General features: G+C 40.7%; 1 long non-coding RNA gene across 1 annotated transcript; it reads left to right on the top strand.

The window, feature by feature from the left end:
• Positions 1–5,535: 5,535 nt before the first annotated feature.
• LOC118451934 lies at positions 5,536–10,372 on the top strand. The gene is made up of 3 exons (XR_004841533.1): positions 5,536–6,089; positions 8,116–8,669; positions 8,883–10,372. It is a non-coding gene; the product is annotated as an uncharacterized LOC118451934 (long non-coding RNA).
• Positions 10,373–20,546: the final 10,174 nt, after the last annotated feature.

The raw sequence follows: 20,546 nt of genomic DNA, 5'->3' as shown, positions 1-20,546 counted from the left end.
GTCACAATGTTCACAGATTCCTTGGCATTCACGTTCAATCTGACCTTGAAGTACCTATTTCCTCATGCAATCTTGTGGCAAATAGGGCATAGGGTCATAGAATCGTTTAGGTTGGAAAAGATCATCAAGTCCAACTGCTAACCTCTTAACCAACATCTCTCAACCTTTCAACTCTCCCTGCCAGCAAGAAGCATTACAGTAAGAGTTCTCCAGAGAGAACACTCTGAAACTATGCAGATGACACACATTGCATAAGCTTCTGGGCAGATGTGTTGGCTGATGGAGATAGTGTGTCACCCTCTCTCCCCTTTTCCAGCTGTATCTACTTACATGTCTCTAGCCCTGCTTCAGGGTCTTTTTCTAGAAAGGAAGCTCTCATGAGAGAGCTGGACACTGTTCAGAGATTTAATTCAACCTCATTTATCTGAATACTCTGGCTGCAACTAACTTTTTACTATGACTAGACACTTAAGATTGCTTGTACAGGATACAACAGATAAGTAATTTTATAGCAGTAGATTTTTACAGATTGTGTTTCCTGAGTTCATAGGTCTTCATAAAGCAGTGCGGAAGATGCAGTTCAGCACACAGCAGACCACTTCAAAGCGTTACTTTAATGCTGCACTGCACATACCCAACTTATGTTACAGTGTAAGTATCTACAGGAAGTTGATTCATTTAAGATCTAAATAGTCTAATATGCTATTACACAAGTACAGCCCTGCCAAATCCAGTGGGAGGAAATAATCCAAACTATAAATCGTGATCAGATTCCAAAGAAAGCTTCAAGTCCTGAGCAGATTCCACATGAAGCTTTAATTTACTCAGAATTTCTTACATTTAGAATCAAAGTATTTAAAATCTTGTAATTCACTAATATTTTTAATTGGTATTTCAGAAATGCTAGTGCCCTGGGGAGCCAGTCAGGTCTATGAACTTGTTGCTTTGGGCATTGGTGCCAGATGACAGAATCCTTTGTTTTTTCAACCCCTTTCATTAGCAAATTGTACATACTAGCAAGATGGGAATTGCTGACACTGTAGCAGATAGCATTTTTTCCCCTATTGTAAGTGCACATCGTGTTTCTCATCTCTCCTTGATTATCCCATTGCTTCTGGTATTCCAGGTAAAATGATTCAAACATTGGGACTTCTTTCTTGTCTGGATAACTTCCGACAAAACATCAAATAGATACTAAACCGAAGAATGTTGGAAGTAAAATCGTAAATCAGATTATTATGCAGAAAAATGTTTACCAAGTCATCCTGAAACAGAGGAGAAAAAGCATATACTGAAAATGTAAATAGATCTGTGGAGCAGATTCTAAATGCTGCAAAGCTATCTCTTCTTTTGGTGTAGTGGTTTGTATAGTGGGGCATGAATCCCAGTTCGACATGTTTGTTGTTCAGTAATCACTCAGAGCCAAGGAGTCGGGCAGAGCCTGCTTCAGTGGATGTCTGACTTCTAATTAACCTGCTTTGTATTGTGTAGCCCCTCCGTGTCACCCAAATGCAGGTAACCTGACAGCACAGATTAGGCTAACATCTGACTCCTGCTAAGTTCTCTGCAGTTACCACTGTAAGACATGCAACGAACAGTTACAGCAATACAGATTTGTTCCATGTTTCCCCTTCTATTTAGTACAAGCACATGGCCTGCAGATGGTTCCCAGGGCGCTGATTCTGCAGTAAGCTCCCAGTGTTAGTATATGTCTCATTAAAAATAGAGAAGATAACTCTATAATCAACTCAGTGTTACAGAGCTCCAGCTTTCTGAGTTGCTGCCAGAGTGAAATTTAAGGATTCATTAACTAGATCACTTTGAAGTTGAAACATACTGCATACATGGTATTTGTTAGACTAGATTATCAGAAGACACTTAGACTGTGTTTTATGCAGTTCTTGGTTCCCCTCAGGAGGGGTGGGAGGGTGGTACTGCTGTTGTGAATGTGTTGGCTATTTTACTAAACTTTGAAACTGTCAGTGGTGTTTAGTATCCGCTGACATTTTAAATAGTCACCTCCAAAGACATCCACACCTAACAAGTGTCAGCAGACCTCTGCATTCACTCAGGAAAAAAAAGGGACATGTCTGGGGAATGTTCCTTAGGACTCATTTCGTAAATAAAGTAACTCAGAACCTCTATTTAAAATATTAAATTAGATTCATTTACTGGAAAGAAAGTAAAGAATGAAGAACACCACCATAAGGCACATTCCTTACATGTTCAGAGGAGAAAGAGTTTGGGTAACTGGAGCTCAGTGAGGGGTCAAGGAAATTTCTGACACATGGTTGAGGTCAGCACTACTGGAAACAGCTTCACAGTGTAACAAGAAGGATAGTTTACTCTCTTCATGTATAAAGTATCCCCTATACATAACGTATAACTTCCTAAACAACAAAGTCTCCTGTGTCTTTGCAGCTTATTTCTAAGCCCCTCCTGATATGGAACATAGGCTGCACAATACTTGGCTCAGCAGAGAAAGAATGAGGGAAGTGCTCTGCTCTCCAGCCGGAGTGTGCTCAATGGCTTTCCCAGTGGGAGCAGGACTCTCTGTACTTAGAGGCCACAGACTGAACGAGGCAAGTACCCACAAGCTTTATGTGAATTGGTTTTTGGAAAATACACCTTAAACGCAGACTATGAGGTCTTTCAAATTATATGTGAACTAAAAGGAAAAACGCTTTTTTGACCTGCTGGAAAGAAACAAAATACATGGACAATTACGAGGGCGGCAGCTTAAGTGGTCAGCTATAGGAAGTCACTTCCTTCTGTGTGTGGTTGGATGGAATGTTTTATTTTTATCAAATTGAAAGAGCTGTCTTCCCACAGCACAAAAACTTGTACTTGCTTCTTTCTTAAATCACGCCTAGATGGACTGATAGAGCACGTGTCACATGGCTGAGTCACTTAATGCTGCCGATGCTTTGTAGACTGAGTAGTGCTAATTGTCAGCAAGAAGGAGGAGGAAGAAAGACTGAGAGCGATCCTACTCCTGAGAGCTTCTAGCTGAAAATTATCAAAAGCGGGAGCATTAATAAGTAAATCATACGTATAATTTCTTGAGAAGTGCCGATTTAGAAACCTTTTCTCCTGCTTTCCCCCATTATTGTCTTTCTTTTCTTTAAGGAAAACTGCATTGTTTTAACATTTTTGTTATGTATAAATATGGCAAGAAATTACTCTGTTCCAACTAACAGTTTAAATTTCAGAATAAAGTGGCTGATTTTGCTTTACACAGAACAGAGAGCTACTTTGCTGGCATCTCAGAAAGGCAGTAGCTTGCAAAAAGTTGTAGCAACCTGAAAGGCCGATGATACCAGAGCTCACCTCCCTGCCTGAGACCATTCCTCAGTGATGGAAGAGAAGTGATGCAAGGCCCAGCTGTAACGTTCAGCTGGGCGGCCTACCAGGTTCAGAGTGCCTGCTATTGCACGTGCCCCCTCGTAAGCCATTGCAGAGCCTGGCGCTGTTCCAGCAGAAACATGTGCAGAGATGGCATGATTGGTCACAGCATTCCGTATGCTTCTCAAAAAGGACTTTGCATAGGTGCTTTTGTCCTGAGTCTTCCTCCCTGGCCTGGTTAGGATTGGGGTGGACAAAGCCTGAAGTTCATGAGCACTCAGCGTATCATCTCTGGTTGGTTTTGAGTCTGTCACGGCTCAGTGATGGTGCTGAGTTGTCTCTCAGCGTGGGTGCTAGGTGTTGTATGTGGAGGTGACGATGACTTCCCAAATACAACAGTAATCCCAGTGAAAGAGAAAGGACATTGCTTGAACAGTTCAGAAGGGAGGGTAGCCATAGGCCTTGCTCTTGGAGCACAGCTGTGGAAAGAAGCTGGCAAAGATGAGTCTGATATGGCCATTCTGAGGCAACTACGAGAGGTCTGTGGCGTAGTGCTACATACACGCAACAGCCAGGAGTCTGCTGGAGTAAGATTGCCTTTTCAACAGTTTTGAGCAAAATTACACTAGCAGATCCATTTTTAATCATCAAAGGAATTGTATTCTGTGGCAGATGCAATTTTTTTCCACCTTTGCCTTAAAAAAAAAGATTTACAGTCCTATGAAACATATATTTGGAGTGTAAGTGTTAACCAATGGAGCTACACCACTGTAATTCTCCAAGTTGTGCAGATGTTCTTGTTATATGAGAGAACGATCTTTCCTCAGCTTCATTTATATCACTTGGGAAGGAAATCAAGACAACCAAATCAAATATGCAACTACACTGATGTAACTGGTAAACTAATCTGAAGCACACATGGCCTTAGTGATTCCTTTACCTTTTTTTTTTACCAACTTCAACAAAACTGTTTAAAAATACTATCAGTATGGTATATGGACGTTGTTCCAAGCAGTAGGCATTAATGTAATTAAAGCACATCTAAATTAATTTAGCTATATGGATGCAGTGTTTGTATATAAACAAGCTTTAACAGAGTCAAGAATTTTTGAAAGAGTCCACTTCTCCTCTCTCATGATTAAAAATGCTTGAGTACTGTGTAAACCAAGCAATACATGTCAGAAATTAAACCTCTAACATTTACTTTATTGCCAATTCTATCCAAATTCTAATTTAAACTAAATAAACCTATGTCCTCTGCAAGGAATGGGGCTTGTGTGTTTTGATGAGCTCATACTTCATTAGTTATTGTAAAGAGTTTGAGGGTGTAACTGGTGAATAAGCATCTGCACAGAAGACAAGTTAGGATGGAATGCACTGATTAAAATTAATAGAAATATGTCACCAACAAGTGAGATAAATAGAAATCAGCACATATTTGTAGCTGGATGGCTCTGTGTGAATGAAGGATTAGAAATATCTTGGAGCCAGAAGGAGAACTTAATGAAGGCTTTTATTTATAGAAGTCAGTGCTCAAGGACAGAAGCCGAAAAATGAATTAAACAGCAAGTGAGAGCAAAACTTGTAAGCATTAAAATTAATTGAATCTGAACTCAGGAATCATAAATGTTCAGATTCATTTCTCTCCTGTTTTTTTTTTTTATAGAAGGTATCTTTCTTAACTCCTATTGTCTGTTTTATGTACAGTTGTCCACTTTATGTAGGTATTGTACATATGTACGTACTGCACGTCCACACTACACGTATGTTCATACAATACACTGTACACAGATTTATGTACAAATGTACAAAATGCACATTTCTAATAGTGTGTACCTATTTTCATTACTGTTTAATTAGAAACATAGTAAAATAGATGTTTCTATCCCAAAAGGTAAAAATAAAAGCCAGATTCTCAGTTCTGAAGCAGCTCTTGTTCCTAAATAATGATTCATAGATCACCTTAAATAGCCAGCTACCTTTTTTTTCTATTGCATGTGCCAATGGTGTGCATGAAATGGGGAAGGAAACTTTTCTGGTTAGTCTGCTCATATCCTATATTTGAATGGAAGAAGACAGGAATTAAAGGTCATTTTGTCTTGCTGCAAATTAAGAGTGAAACATACCCTGTAATAAGCTTATGCTGTCCTGACTGAGGGTCATGAGAGCTCCCTCAGATTCCTTACATGAAAGCACTTTCTCTAAAACATCAAAGCTTATATTAAAAATACCAGGAAAAGAGGGAGTTCTCATCACAGCACAGGGAATCTCAAGTGTCCTCCTGACAGAAATAACTAACTTGCTCTTTGCAACAGGAAGAGAGCTGAACAACTCCACCTCACTCCATCCATTACCTCATCCCAACTCTTAGTCTAGCCTACAGCATCTGAGTTCTGGGAATGGGCTCAGGCAGAAAATAAGTTAAAGAGTTCAGGCAATGTCAGCTCTTTAAGATAGGTAGCAAGGGAACTAAAAATATTTCCAAAGCGAGAAAATCTTCCTGGCACCTTATTCTTGCTCAGCTTTGTCAAAGCTCTCCACAGGCAGCAGTGAAGCACAGCGCAACCCCCGCGTAATGGCGCACTGTGCGGTGGGGGAGGCCAACGCGAGCAGCAGCCCAAGCCGTGGACAGGCAAAAGGGAGGCAGCGCAGGAGGAGAGCGAGCATGTGGAGCTGCAAGGAGAGTTCTTGCTTGACTCAAACACAGCCGCGCAAGACTTTAGCCACGCAGCACTTGTCTGCAGGTGAGGTATTTATAATCTGGAGTTTGTTACTTGTGATACTCATCGCATTTGTAGATATACGTGTAGAGAATGTATATGCCCTTACTCTGGGATGCACCCATTAGTTGTGATTCATATTTAATACTAGGTTAGGATTAAACGTAAAGATCAAATTTATACCCTGTCTGCAGCCGAGTTTATACTAACATAGCTGAAAATTCAAATATTCCTTCTAAAGAGGAACATGTTCTTTCAAGGATTCCTTCTAATTTATAGCAATAAGGTCGCTAGGCATACCTGTCTGTAGGGCAAAAGCTCCCAAAGCTAAGTTACTCTGTGCTGATAAACCCACTGTTTTTAATCTGATCAAAGACCCATTTTAATTTCTCTTTAGATGCCATTACATACTTTTCAGACTGTTTTTACAGATTCTGCCTCGACAAATGTGGAATTGGCATTTCAGCTCAGTTAAACTGAGGCTGAGGAGATAAACTGCAGTGTTGGCAGAAGTTTCTGTCTTTTGATTCTTGTTCTTGGGCACACAGATTCAAGAGGGAAGGGGCAAATAGTGAACCTGAACAGGGCCCTTTGACCTCACTGAATAATACTCTGTGTTTCTTTTTGCTGGTTTATGCTTTGTTGGCCTAGTTCCTGAACTGCCTCACTGTATGGCCACAGAGTTGTTCAAAAGTAACACCGGGAATGGTACACTGGCAGAAAAAAGTCAGAAGTGGAGATTTCCTGTGCTCATTTAAAGAGCCTGTGTCTGAGGCTTGTTCTACCCAGTCTCAGCCCCATCATTTACTGTCACCTTTTTGTGGGCCAGGTCACTGTTCCTGATGTCACCACATTGCACTGTCCAGCCACCATGGCCTGTGACATGCCTTATCTGGGAAGCCTAGGGCTCATGCGAAGGTAACTCACGAAGATCATTGGTCTGGTTGGCTAGTTTCAGGCTACCTCCCAGTACTGAACACATACTGGGGTGTGTAGCTTTGACAGTGTCTACTCTGCTGGAGTAATGACAGAAATTAATGCTGCAGAGTGCAATCGAGTGTTTTTAAGCTGCTTTTCCCACTGTCCTCACAAAGGCCCAAGTGGAACCACCCACTGGAACTCACCAAGACCTGAGTGATCTCCTTTTGCAGCCAGGTTCTTAAGAGGTAGACAAAGGGTCAGATCAACATAACTGTCTATTGACATTTCCTTTCTATATCTTGCTTTCTCACTGTAAGAAGGCCAAGCAGGTTACACTATCATAAAGAAAGCTTGCTTTTATTCTATTTTGCCCTGAATTGAGGTCCTAGCTCTGTCCCCTAATGCTAAGAAAGAAGCTAGAGGAGAAAATGTGTTTATTAAAAATAATTGAAACTAATAAGATACGACAGAGAGTAAACACTGAAGGATAAAAAAATGAGAACTTGCTGAGATCTGAGCAGAAACCAGTTCAGCTTCCTCGTTTATCCTACAGCTCTATTGGAATGTGGTCTTTACACAGCACGACGCTTGCTTACCTGAACTGGGTTACCAGCAGAAAGGGTATGTCAACAGCCAATTGCCTAACGGTATTGCAGAAGCAAATGGTTGAATTACCGGCGATCATCTTCCGTGCCGCGCTCTGAGTGCAGTCTTCATCATCCATTGGTGTTCAGCAGTAAATGCATTTGGCTTGGAAAAAGAGGAGCAAATCAGCAGTACTGGCACATAGTTTTGAAAAACAGACCAATAAAACATAAAATTAACACTTGCTTCAGTGTTAGAAAGGATTTGCACGTCTTCTTATTCATTACTTAAATAACAGAATGACCTTAAGCAATGTGACCCAGATTATGGTAAAGGTTTCTCCTTGCCTGGCAAAGGAGAAATGATAAGGACGGAGTTTTTCAGAAACGCTATCTGACTTCTGACCTCAGCTTCTCTGAAACTCAGGTTCAGAATGTCTCAGTGTAACACTGTGTTATACGACACTGTGTTCCTAGGATTGTATGTTCTGGGAATACATTTCTCTCTTGCCTACATAACTTGGTAAACAATGTTCTGTTCACAGGGGGAACACAGTTCTGGTCTGATGGCAGAAGCAGCCTGTTTATGTGACACAAGGCCTTACACACTGTACTGGGTAGTGCTACGAGTGACAGGGGCAGTAGTTTACTCACCCTTCTTGCAACCCTCATGAAATCATCGGCTTGAAGTTCTGCTGCTTTTAGTGTTGCTTCTGAATCTATTCCCATCACCAGTGTACCCACAAGTCGCAGCAGGTTGGAAGATGAAAGCCATTCATTGCTCATGCTCCGAGAGAGGTTCGTTTTCACCGCTGAAGAGGATCACTGCAGAGACATTAACCTGGAAAGGAAGCGCATACATGTGTGGGATAAGAAGGGCAGAATATATCGCTCAACACACAGTCATAGGAGCGCAGAGGCTCTTTCTCCTGCTCACAGCAGGCCATTTCCTCACAGCATTGATGCAGAACAGAGAGAGTGATCGGAAATGGCTGAAACGGGAGGCAGTGGCCCTGCTCAGGAGAGAAAGCGGGTGATCTCGGAGTCTGTCAGAAAGCACCTGCTGTACAGAAATACTGCAGGAGAATGGTGTGGCCAGGTATTTGAAGGTTTATTTCTGTAGTTTTTCCCAATTTGCACTGGAAACCTGAATTTAAGATTTTCAAAATTAAATGCACTTTACTTTTCAGAATTAATAATTTTCAGTCTTCAATAGCCTGACCAGCAGTTATTTACAGTCGTCAATGAACTGCTGGCTGGTGGCTGGCAGGCAAAAGACTCCAGGTTGGTTGATCCTTTGCTTTATTTCCAGGTGCTGCTCAAGGGTCTCAGAAGATCTGAAGAGAGAGGTCAGAGTTTCCACTTTGATTGAAAATTTCTTCTGTTTTAGAGGAGGAAGAGAGGAAAAATCGGGGATCTTTGGAACTGGAGACCAGACAGGCAAGGATTTTGAAAAAAATACATAGTGGTTAGACACATGATTCAGGAAGAAAATGTGGAACAACAATTCTGACGGGGAAAGGAAGATGGGGAAGTGTGTTCAGGTAGTATGAGAATGTAAGACAGATGGATAAGAAAAAGGGAAAAGTAGGAAAAGCCGGTATTACTTTTTCCAAAAAAAGCAAAACGTCTGGTGAAAAAGTTTAGAACTTCTAAATATATCCCATATTGTAAGGAGTCCCCGCAACCTTCAGATAAATTGCATGGATTGCATTTGAGATTAGGAGGGGAAAAGTTAATAGGATGATTTTTTTTTTTTTCCCTGTTACGATGTGTTTCACAATTCACAATTTAAGAATGCATGGCCCAATCAGAGTATGTGCAAATGTCATGCCATATTTTCTTCTGGTTTGCTTTTCCTGTGACATACAAAATGTCTGCAGTCAGAGTGCCCAGTATTTCTCCTGATCTGGCCTCTAAGGTCTAAGTTCTTCCAGGAACAAACCATTCATAATGAGCAGGCCCATCACCAATACACAAGGAACAAACCTTTCACCCTTGCTATATGCAACCACACACATAGTTAGTTTTTAACATATATTCAGGTCATCTTTAAACCAGTATTCTGCAATGGAAAATAATTAAAATTCAGAGCAACATCAAAGGGTTCAGAATGTGTTTAATTGAAACATTTTAGAAAAGCTGCCAACTTTCTGAGAGATGAATTGCCATACGTGTATTCCTATGGGAAATTATTAAATTAATTGAAAAAGCTATAATATGACTGATAGCACTTACTATCGCAATAAATGAGCATCACAGAGTCAGCTGTTAATCAGGATTAGAGATTAAATGGGGACGGGCTGGTAAGTGTAGGTTCTTTTCACCTACAGCAGTTCTGTGAAGGAAGCCTCTTTGTTTCAACCTTGAACATTATGCAACCAGTCCTAGACAAGTTTCCTGTCGAACAGCTTGGCTGAATGCAGAAATCAAGGTCTACAAATATCTGTGACAAGGAAATTCATACACTTTTTCTACTGCACGCAATGCTAGTTCCTTTTCGCCTGTGGACAGACTACAGGATCAGCTCTTTGGCCTGCTTCCTGCAACAAAATAGGCTAAAGCCAATGACTGCAGAAAAGAAATGTCAGATGCTTGTGTAAGACATTATTCATTACTATGATGTAATAATTTCTGAATAACCAAGGCTAGTACAGAGAAAATAAAAGGAATCCACAGGAAGACTGATAAGTGGTTTTATAAGAACTAAAAAAAGCTGGTATGCCATTATTCTGTAGAAATCCTTATTGTAGCTGAACCAGCATGTTTGGTTTTTTTGTGGATTTACTTGCTGTACTGGTGAGAATTTCATGCAAATACTTTAATAAACTTTCAGCTTGATTTAGCTGTAGCAATTCACTATTTTATCTTGTCAACCCAGCAGAAACGTGAATGAAAATTCATTTCACATTCTGAAGCAGGGAATCCTGCTCGGGAAAGGCCAGGAGTAGAAGAGCAGAATGCTGGCAAGCAGGCACCACAGTGTATGAGGAGCACCCGGGGAGGAAGCTGACACAGCTCTCTTTTACCCTGCGAACACGATGTTGCCCTGCACGCATCGTTCACGTGCCTTCAAAAGGTGAAATGAGGGGCAAGTGCTTTCCACTTTACTTCACAAAACATACGGAAAAGACACAGAGTCTCTTTCAGCCAAAGATGTGGGCATTGGCAATGCAGTTCTCGTGTTTCCACACTGGAATTGGCATGCAGCAGTCATGAGGTGTGCTTGTCCCACAGGCCAGGCTAACTGCTAATTTTAATCTAGCTGTTGGCTACCACGAGCCTGGAAGCCACAGGAGTATGAATTTCTGGGCCAGCCCTGTACTAACTCAGCTAGCCCCAGTGGAAGATAATGCTAATACACCTGGGCTGCTGCTTATGCAGAAGCCAACTACGATAAAGCTGCATGTCCTGTGCGTTTGTGCATCCCGGGCAGATACCTGTAGCTGTAGCACACACCCACCCCAGCTCACCCACCTATTATTCTACATAAACAGTTCATGGTGCACCAACAGTCATCAAGAAACACATACCAGTGCCCACAGGTAGAGCATACAGTTGAATAATATCAATTTCATCGCTTGTTTTAATATCTGTATTTCTTTAGCAATTTACATACAGATCAGAATAAGTCCTATGTTTGCACTTCCTCTGCATTATAACTGCTTTTGTTAAATAAGAATATACAAGTGTTTACAACAATATAACCCAACAGAAAACATATTCAACAGAAAACATTTGGACAGCAATACTGAACTGTAAAGTCTTGTAAAGAATAAACACTATGAGTCACCTAATAAAAGGGCTCATCAGATAACACCTAAAATGCAAGTAAAAGAAGGAAATAAAAATAATTTGATCTTATAACAAAATATATTTTTAATATACTCAAATTCTGATATTTATCTTTGCTCTGTCTAGGAAATACACATCACACTTTGCAACCCTAATTTTGTTATTTTTGACTCTTAACATAAGCAGCTATCTAAGGCTTATGATCTATAGAGCTATTTCTAATAGAAAAGTAATTTGGTGGAAGAGTAAGGTACTTTTATGAAATCCTACTTATTTAAAAATATGTATCACAAGTTGGGCTTCACTTAGTGTAGCAGGAATCAAGCAGAAAGGGGTAATATGTTTCTTTTAGTACTTGTAAGTAAACTTTCTGACTTATTTGCTGCTCACAAACTCTGTATCTAATCTTAGTTTTTCTCCCAGTCAGCTGTAAGCACTTCCCTGCCTGCTTCTGGGTATTTCTTTGATGCCTTTATTATGCTTCCTCTCAAACAGACAAGAGAATTCACCAAGCAACAGTCACTCTCCTCTACTTGTAGTCAGACCCAAAGAAACGCACTTGGCCATGGAACTCCAATTCTTCACCTGCCCTGTGTGGGGCCTCTGCTTTTAACACAGTTCTGATTATTCCAGTTATCTATTCCATAAAGGAACAGAACTGGGGATGCGGTTTAGCCCCAGTCAGCAACCAAGCACCACACAGCTGCTCACTCATTCTCCCACGCCAGTGGGATGGGGGAGAGAATCAGGAAAAAAAAGAAGTAAAACCCATGGGTTGAGATAAGAACAGTTTAATAATTGAGGAGGAGGGTGAGGAGGAGGAGTAGCAGCAGTAGTAATAATAATAATAATAATAATAATAATAATAATGAAAAATGAAAACGACAAGAGAGAAAGATATTAAAAAAAAAACAGGAAAAACAAGTGATGAAATTGCTTACCACCCGCTGACCAATGCCCATCCCATCCCCAAGCAGCGATCGCTGTCCCCTGGCCAACCCCCCCAGTTTCTACACTGAGCATGTCATATCGTCTGACATAGCTCTTTGGCCAGCTGCGGTCAGCTGTTCTGGCTGTGCCCCTGGCAGAGCAGGGGAAGCTGAAAAGTTCTTGACTTAGGGTAAGCACTGCTTAGCAACAACTAAAGTGTGTTATCAACATTACTCTAATCCAAAACACAGCACTGTGCCAGCTACTGGGAGGAAAATTAACTCCATCCCAGCCGAAACCAGGACAACTGTTTTTACATTTTTCCTGCATAAAAGGCTTCTTTTCTATCTACCTGCTTCCCCTGTATTTATGCAGAGACCTAGTAACTGTACTCTCCATTTACTTTACTTTTCTAAAAGGAAAAATTTTTACATATTAAATGGGGAAGGGAATACAGAATATGCCTAATTGCCTGGCCTAAATTTTAATCTTAAATTTTTGGCATAGAATGGATTTTAAGGGTATATATTTGGCATTGGACAACTGTCATCTTGAACTTGCTATTTATGAAAATTAAACAGGAAGGTTTTAAAAGGTTCAATTTAGTCTTTTATTTAAAGATAAACTATTATTCATTATATTGACTTAGTAGTATATATAACTGTCTCCTCAAGTTTAGAAAGGACAGAGGGAAAGGTGGATTTGAAAAGCTGGAAAAGTAAGATAAAGGAATATTGTACCACGCCAGCAAAAACAAAATATGTTTTCTTTTTTATAATAAATATATAATAAATCCCAAATGTGCAATTAAGACTGTGGTCATCACTAGGAGGTCAATCATATTTACTGATTTCTCATCCTTAGAAGAATGTTACCACAGCCATTTGATGTCATTCACATTGCATAATAGTCATAACAGACTTCTCGATCAACTTCATCCCTTTTACCTCTACCTCTTTTCTTATATCTTCTTTTCCTGTACCACTTCCTTGTCTTCCACCTCCGATATTCTTTCCTCCTCTTTTCTCCTTTTGCTGCCCCCACCTTCTTCTTCTCTCCTCTCTCATATACAGCCTCACTGCTACTGATGACATCCACCATTTGTGGAAAACGGCACAGTCTAAATCTCTATGGGCAATTTAAGGTGCTTGAAGGAAACCAAGCTTCCCAATGTACTGGCTTGTGGTGTCCCCTCACAGCAGCATTAGGAACTGATAGCCAGGGTGCAGGCAGCCCTGAGCACACCAGGGGGTCCTCACCATGTCCTTGGCCACCCCTGGCCACCTCACAGCCTCCCTGGCTGCAGGACCCCAAAAATGCTTCATGGGCAATTACATCTGCTGCCGAGGAGCCATGCTGGCATGCTTCCGAAACACAGGTGTGTTAACGGAGGGAATTGTACAGGCTGCCTAAAATTGTATTGGCTGGAATGCGTTAATAAATGGAATGCTCTGTTACTAGATTACTAAAATTCTTAATGTGTGCATGTAGTTCCTTGCAAATGAAAAGCTTTTCCTAAATGCTGAGAATTTATACTGAGTGAATTTTTAATATAATAAACTCCTAGTCCTGTTCTACTGTACTCATTTAATCAATTTAAATGGAAACAGGATATGATTATAAAGACTAAAATTACTCTAAACAGGACTAACTTGAACACTCCATCTTATTAAATAGAAAGAAACTTACTTTGATAAAGGTACATATAGCTTGCATAAGCCTCACCTGAACAGGTATTTAACAATATGGCTGAAGTTACAGCTTAAATGTACTTTTTTACTCCTAGGAAGTTTCAGAAATTTTTGCCTGTTCCCCAGCTTGAACATTCTCACAGCTATTGCTGAACAATTTCAGTTTATTGCTGTGTCTTGGCTGTAAAAACTGCATTAGAAAGCTTGTGTTTTAAAAATCAGCATCCACTTGAACACTAATAAATTATGGACGCACATCCCTTATGCTTAGGTTTTCTATAAATTTGCTTCCTCAAAATTTCAAGTCCGCATTACATTTGATCCACAGGTGTCCATTTTAGGAACAATCATAAAAAATAAATGAGCTTGGGGTCCTACTTAAGGAATGGTAAGGAAAGGACATACTTGTTTTCTCGCAAAAATAAAATAAAACCATACCCATAATGCACATAAAGAGAAAACATTCTGTGAGAACAGAGTCATTATTCTGAGGACGTTGTATTCACTTGCAGCAGTTCTGTCATCTTCAGCATGAGTTTTCGTTTCACAATAACACAGCACATTCCATTCAATGCATTTGTTAACTTCTGTGGTTGTGCAACTGAATTAAAAACATGAAAAGAGCATAAACTGCTAGTGCCATCTTAGTGCCAGAAGTACCAGTTACTATGTCTTGCTTCTCTCTCCAGGGTGTCGCAGATCCACCATTCTGCAGCTTTGTAAGTTTGGCATTTTCCCTAAGGGCCATGAAATGCAATGTTTTTGCGCACAGAATACACCATTTTCTGGTGCCTGACATTCATAATCTGTGTCTTTGTGCCACTGAGCCTTATTTGAAACTGCTTCTTCCTGTTTCATTTTCCCTCCATGAAGAGAAGTATGTTTTTTGGACAGTTTGGCAGGGGGTAGGGTTACAGAGCTGGAGAGGACTCCATAGCACGATAAGGAAGAGCTAAAAGCATAGATGCATATACAAATAAAAATATACAGGCTGGAAAAGCAGTGCATGACGTAGGGGGAGACAGAACTGCTGTAGCCACAGACACTCTTGCTCCACTGCCTGTCGCACAGAGCCTGAAGCAGGTTCTCGGCTGGGTTAGCTGGACTTCCACGTTGTAGAAACTGAGTCTTCCAGAGCAGATACATTTAACTTGAAAGAGAACAGCAAAAACTAAATGATGGTGCAGTTTATGATCACATCACCTAGTCCAACATCCTGTATAGTACTGGCAATTCAGGTTTTATGCACATTTTTTTTTATTAAAGCCCTAATCTTGTCAGTTTGACTGAAGCACAGCTTGTGCCTTTACTGAAACTTATCTTCCAGAATGGCATCCAGTCTCAGTCAGAAGACAGGGAGAGACAGAGTGCTGATTACTGCCACTGGGAATTTGTTTCAGTGACTCTCCAGTTTCACCTGTCAGATATTTGATCCTGTTACATCCTTCTTCACTAAAGAGCTCTTCACTCACTACCCAGTATTTTCTTCTTGAGGTGATACCGTCGCTCTTTTTTCCCAGCTTGTTGCCCAGAGTTAACTGTTAAAAGTAAGAACTGATGAGGGTGTCCTGCACCTTTGAAGGGATGTTTATCGAAAAAAAGAAAGAAGTCCAGTTTTTCTGAACTCAGAAGTATCATACATCAGAGTTTTTCTTTCACACTGCTCAACCTTTTTTCTTTTTTAGGAGGCCATTGGTCTAAAAGCTCTATCAAAGCTCTATTTCCTTGGCATTTACCCAGGATCTTAATATCACCGGCTCCATTACATTGGCTGTTTCTTTGCTGCTTCATCCCAGCATCCTCATCTCAACTCCTGCTCTTCCACTTGCATACACTTCCACCAGCTAATGACTGAAACTTGTTTTCAGCCTCTGTCCCCTGGGAAACCTGTTTGAATATGGGGTTTAGCATCTACTCAGGCCTTGCCATCTGGCTGGAGGGGGTGGGGGTGACTTGTGGGGTTTTTTTGGCGGGGCGGAGCAGCTGTTGAGCTCATGGCTATGTTAACGGAGCTTAGCAGCTTCTTTACATCCACCCCGAAAAAATTTTCAGCAAGGTTTACCTTGGGGGTGAAGCCAACTCCCAGCTGACTAGGGGGCACTAAAGGGAGCTGTTCAATCACCGGACGGGCACATGGCTATGGCATCCCACTCTCTTGGCTAGAGCTGACCTTAGAGCAGGGACTCCATAACGAAACTCCCTTACGCTCCTCACTGGATCTCTGCTTTATCTCATCATTATTGTAGTGACATACATTAATCAAGACACCTCACAACTCTTGTCTTAAACCTAATTTGGACCTTTCAAATAGGCCTCACACAGATTAAAAGAATAAACTCTTAATCTCAAATAATTTTTGCGGCTATTTTATACAATCCAGTTTGTAAATACTTAAAAAATGTAAATGCTAGAGCTATTCTCTGGCAATGTGCATCTGTCTCTCCAGCACCAGAGGAAGGGAAAAAATCACTTCCCTAATCCCCCTTTTCAGACCTGTTTTCGACTCAAAGATTGTACTAAGTCCTTTGCCACAATGTCCTGCTGGGAGCCTGCATGGCCACGGTATCCCCAACAAGCCTTTCAGCCTGCAGAAACCTGCCTGCATTTTCTGTTCTTAAATGTATAACCTTACATTTGGCTGCATTGAAGTGCATTTCTGTTTGTTGTTCAGGTTACCAGCTTGTCCCATCCATATAAGATTGTTTTGCTAATCTGACAATCCTCACAATGATCTGCAGCAATTTTTATATGTATTTCAAAACTGCACAAAGTATCAAATAGCAAAGAGTCAGCCAGTGGTATCAGTAGAAACCCAGTAGAAACTGGTCCCTTAAATAATCACTCTTCACTTACCACCTTTCTACCGAGAACTGTAATTTAGTCAGTTCTCAGTCCCTTCAGTGCGTGCTCAGGGTTATAGCCTAATATGATATTTTAAAGCAAAGAAGTCTATTTCTTCTGCATCTTTTTCCCAGCCGAACTAGAGAACTCCTCAAATGATTAATCACCCTTGTTTGACGATTTTACATCAAATCCTGTTGACTATCATTGGTTCCATTCTATAGCTTCATATCTGAATCCCATTTGAGCTTTTTCTTTTAAGACTAACATAAATAGTTATTTGAAAACTTCACGTATTGGCACAATATTTCTGTGCATACCTTTCCCTTCCTATTGCCATCTTTGATTTAGCAGAAGTAGCTCCAGGATAGCTTTGGGTGCTGGTGATTCATCCACTCATTCCGGGTCTGAACTCCCTTTGGATTTGTAAGATGGGCAGGTACATGCAAGTATTTTTTTCCAAATTCTGGGTTGATATTTTGAATGCTGTTGATGCCGGAATACACTGTCTTGCATAGCAAAAGTCAATCCAGCTGCTGTCAAGTCTGTTCCGGCACAGAACAGCTGATAGCAGCATTTAGCAGTTACTACCTTTTTTGGAATATGTAGATGGCATAAAAATTTCTGCAAACTCTTTCAGAAAATCTGGTGAAGGCACCCAAACTTGACGAGGCTCAAGCAAGAGCTTCGATAGATGTGCTCCCTTTATATGCAATTTTTGGCTTTTAGCTTTTCATTTACCATAAAGAGAATGGTACCCCAGAAAGGCATACATGCTAAGCAGTGCTCTGCAGTCAGCTCCAGGGGAGCATACTACTTTATTAAAGCTGACAAATATTGTCTTTGTTATTGTTCCAACTTTCCAGGGAAAATATACATGGCTGCTAAACCCAAGACAGCCTATGAGAGTATGTTTATCTTCAGGAGTAATTGCGACTGATCCAATGTTTGAGGCCTGCTCAGTACCACATCTGCCTTTATGAGATAATTTGAGCAGCTCAGTTCTCCCACCGCAGCCTGAGGTTGTCTACAAGCATTCATACACAACAGAGAACATTATTGGGCAGCCAATCTCTGCAGCATGTATATGTTTTTTTCTTTTCTGAGACCAAGAATTCGATGCAGCTTCTCTGGCTAAGGGACACATTTCTTTCCAATGTTAACTCTCGTGATTTGAAACTTAAAAATTAAATTCTTACGTCAACTCATCTGTTGCATCCTGCAAGGTATTTATTTATGCTTTGGTAGGGTATTTCTTGCCTCCTTCATTTGCTAGACAGTTTTGGCCAAAGTCCTCACCAACAGCTGTGCTGTGATGGCTAGACTTAGTCTTTTTTGTCCTGCTAATACTGTTCAAAGAAAGTATCTGACAAAAGTAGGTACATTTATTTAATCCAAAAAAAATTTCAGTGTTCAAGATGCCACAGCTCACCCGTCCCTTGTACTTTGATGTCAGTTGTCATCTGTTAGCTTGCTCCACTCAAACTGCTGGTATGTCTATTTCCTTTGATCATTACTATTTCATCCCCTCTTTAACGCTAAACTACCTGTGGCAAATTTAATCCATCAACAAATTGTTCAGACCTGTGATAAATTCTTTTTTAACCTCATGGATGTTTCTTAAAGCCGGTGTCTAGTCTACATGAAATGTCCATCTTGACTGAATCTTGCATTTATTGTTTTCCGTCAATCATTTATGCAATCCATCCTGCTCTGAGGTTAGCTATAGTTATTACTTCTGGGCAAGCAAAGATGTGAATGCAAACATCCTTGTGAATGCAAACATTCTGTGACACACAATGTTGTTTTTTTCAGAGTACTCAGACTCTGGACAATTGCTGCATCACTTTTTTTTGTCCTCGCCGCTTTTGTATACAAATGGTAACAGCTCTGGCGATAAGCTTCTCTAGCCACAGTATCTCTGCTGCTCTGTGCTTTTCTTTGCAGCATTTCGTGTGTCTATATCTGACAAAGAGTATTATGTATAACCAGCACATCATGAGCCCTTTGTCCTTTGAAGTACTTCTTTTTCTTCTTAGAGAACACATATTCTGTTTCATAAGTTGTTGGATCAGCTTTGCATCTACGTTCTCCCTGGTTAGAGGCGTTATTGCTTTGCTCCCTTGATACAGAGCATTGAGATTTGATCTTGTTATCTGTGCTGTGACACAAAAGCATGGAAAAGGCTTTGTTGTAGCATTTTTAATGGTATTGAATCTACAGTATTTCACCTTTTTTTACATTTTGGGCAATATCTATTTGGAGCGTGACTGCAGATCTGGGCAACATGTAGAAGAACATCCTATGACATCAGGTTCTGAAATTATGCTACATTGCCTGCTTGGGTCTTCTGGGTCTGCATGCCTCCTGGCCTTATTTAGAAAGCCAGCCACTCATTGCTGCTTTGTCACTTAGTTTTATAAACAAGGCACTCATTTTCAGACTTGCAATAAAAAAAAAGGCTATGTAGTGTAAATCACAGTTTTTAGCATTATGGAAAAAAAAACCACCAACAAACCAGTAGCAAGAGAAACCAAGAAATCCGGTTTATAGTCCAGTCCAACAATCATAGAAAAGTTACTCATTTGGAAAATTTATACACAAAAGCAAGTCTGTTAAGCTGTTTCACACATGAAAAGGCACTCTAGATAAACCCGAATAGAACAGATTTTGCCAGCCGGGATGGTACTGGTTAGCCTACCTTAGGCCATTCTCTGGGATGGTGGCCAACTGAGAGAGGGTGGCCTTCAGAACCAAGCTGGCTCCATCCAGGTGAGGCGTTGGGGATGGCCTGTGGCCCACGCTAACTCCATGTATGGGCAACGGCTGCAAGAGCACTAGCACAATAGGGCAGCAAGGGGAATCAAGCGTTAATGTGGCATTTCCTGAAACGTTCAACTTGACTAATAGAGAGATAGCGTCCTTTATCAGTTTTCTGAATTTATCACTTTTAATCTCTATTATTTTCTATATATATTTGCATTTCTGCTTTTCTATTTGATATGTTTGTTAATGTGCCTTCATTTCAGAATTACTCCAGGATGGGCTGTTTGTGAAACTTCTTTTCTTGATTGTGTTACCCAACCTTTCAATCAACTCCTCTCACAAAAGTAACTCTCGAAATTTCAAGTACATCACTGCACGTCATCCCCCAAATGAAGACATGACAGTGAAGGACTCTGCACATTACCAATTAAATTTTACAAATCACTATGCACCTAGCATATAAATAGCATTGCTTATTTTATCGTGACTACTCACGTAAGTGAAATTACTTCAGTGCTTCAATGCTTGTAGGGTAAAGCCCACAGAAGTGACTTACAAAGGACTAACTTAAGCAGTCCAATTCTGATTTTGTGACTGAGTCAACCCCTCCAGAAATGACAGCTCTGTCTATACTGATTTTCTGACAAGTTTCTGACATATCTTCGGGCCTTTTTTTTTTTTTTTGCTAAAACTAGCAGAACAAAACGCATGATATTCCCAAACGCTTAAGAACTGTTGCACCCTGTGCCCACCGCACAGCAAGCACTTTTAAAGGAAACCCATGCCTCCACCAGCCATCCACGTTGCTCCGAAGAATGGGAAGCGTATGTGGTAAAAGGAGGGGCTTTCGATAAAACCACGGACTCCACTTAATCCTAATGCGGCCGCTGAGTTCAGGGCAGAGCCTGTGCCGGCCTTACCCTCCCGCAGAGGCGGGCAGCCCAGGCCAACCT

This window comes from Egretta garzetta, unplaced genomic scaffold (genome assembly GCF_000687185.1).
Source record: "Egretta garzetta isolate BGI_Z169 unplaced genomic scaffold, ASM68718v1 scaffold133, whole genome shotgun sequence".
In the NCBI taxonomy this organism is placed as follows: domain Eukaryota; kingdom Metazoa; phylum Chordata; class Aves; order Pelecaniformes; family Ardeidae; genus Egretta; species Egretta garzetta.
Note: the sequence above shows the minus strand (reverse complement) of the source record. Positions and strands in the feature narration are given on the sequence as shown.